A 1,923-nucleotide genomic window follows, 5' to 3' on the forward strand; every position below is an offset into this window, starting at 1 on the left:
TAGGACGCTCCTTCAGTACAAACTGTCTGCTTCCTAATTAGGACACTGGCCAGTAAAAAAACAAAAACAAAAACAAAAACAAAAACTCCATCAGAGGCTTCCACTGCTAGGGCAAGAGTTGCCTACTCCCATGCCTTCCTGGCCATGATGGACTGCATCCCCTGAACCGTGAGTCAACATAACACCTTCCCCTCTTACCTTGCTTCTGTCAGGTATTTTGATGAACTAAAAGGTCCCTTTGGGCTCTCTGCCTTGACTTTCATACGCTCTGTGTCAGAAGCCACTATGACTACAGATGAACCAGGAGGAGAATGAAAATTCATATACTTTTTTGAATTCCTATTCCAAAGTCTGTGTAATTGGCCATTATAATGTTTTATAACAAATGTGTTTATTAACTTGACTATCTCCTTCATGGGCTTTTAAGTTCATTAGTCTCAATTGCAAATGCTGGTTTTCATTTGTGCCTCCATTGTGCCACATATGATCTGACATGGCACATGGTGAGAACCAGGTCATCTGAATGGAAACCTCAATTTTGTAACACGCATGCACACACACACACACACACACGGAAAGACACATAACTGATTGTTTCTCCATGTACTCTCAGGAATATGATGGAAAACCCCTCTTAAAGAACTCCCCACATGAGGGTTTCTTTAATTATTAATTGTGGTTTATTGTTAGTGGTTGCTCCACCAGCCATTGTCCATGCCTCCTTTGAGGGGCTATGTTAAAACTGTCTTTCTCTGCTCCCTTGAATCAGATGTGCCTTTGTGACTCAACCTCAGGTCAGGCAATTCAGACAGAAGTAACGAGGGTCATCTCCAAAAATAGAAGCTGTAAGAGTCCACACATGATTTCCCCCTGGTCTGGTGGCCTGTAGTGACTGAGAATGACTGAAGGGCAGAGCTCCCGCTGACCCACAGTGGACACAGCCTCTTCTGTGGGCGTCTCTGAGCATTTGATAGTTGTTACCACAATACATGTGCCTTAGTCTCTCCTGACAGAGAACCTACAAAAAGTGCACAATCGGGTATTTGAAGGGTTTTATTTGCCATAGAGCAGAAGAAAGGTCCTTAAAGTGATTCTTAACCCCCAAAGCTCCTGATCCTGCTGGAAGCTTCATGACTGCCACTGAGCCTGAGGAGACTTGGATTCAGAGGAAGCTGCTGTTCATGTCCTCCATCCCACTGGGAGCTGAGAAGGCTGAAATGAGCCCCAGTTCCCACTGTGGGGATTTCTGCCAGATGAGCAAAAGAAATGTTAAGGTTAAAGGGTAGCATGCCATTCTGGAACCTTCTTCCTGAAAGCCTGTTAAAAGCAGCAGAGGACTGCAGTGAGTTTGTGTCTGGAGGGAGAATCACCTGTTGCTCTTGGGAAGAGCCTTCTGGTTTTATGATTTTATTATATCTTCCATCTTGGCTGGTTAGAAAATTCATTCATACATTTAACCAGATTTTCCCAGGGTGTAAATTTCCCCCAGAGATAAATTAAACACTTTTAGGGATCCAATCAGTCTAGGAGGCCACCAGGGTACCATCCACCGTTTTGCAGTAGCAATTTCCCAAATAGTACCCCGGTGACTTCCACAGACGGAGCACATCTGCAGAGAACCTTCCCTTCCATTGAGGAATGCACTCTAAGAATTCTCACCCTAATGCATGGACAGCTGAGGGTAGGAAATGGGGACAATGAGGCATCTCCTTGTTTTTCTCTTCTCTTCCCATCTCCTTAGGGGCTGCTGTGTCAGTGGAAGATGAGCCAAGGGCAATTAGGGTGTTAGACTAAGCACGGCCCTGGGGTGCAAGCCTTTCCTGTGGGTGAGCATCATTTCTCTAGGGACCTTCCTGCCCCAGGAGCCTTCCCATGCTACCTCTCCCTGTTCTGCTGAGATTCGGAACACTAAGGGCCTTCCGA

Source organism: Peromyscus maniculatus, chromosome 7, assembly GCF_049852395.1.
Source record: "Peromyscus maniculatus bairdii isolate BWxNUB_F1_BW_parent chromosome 7, HU_Pman_BW_mat_3.1, whole genome shotgun sequence".
In the NCBI taxonomy this organism is placed as follows: domain Eukaryota; kingdom Metazoa; phylum Chordata; class Mammalia; order Rodentia; family Cricetidae; genus Peromyscus; species Peromyscus maniculatus.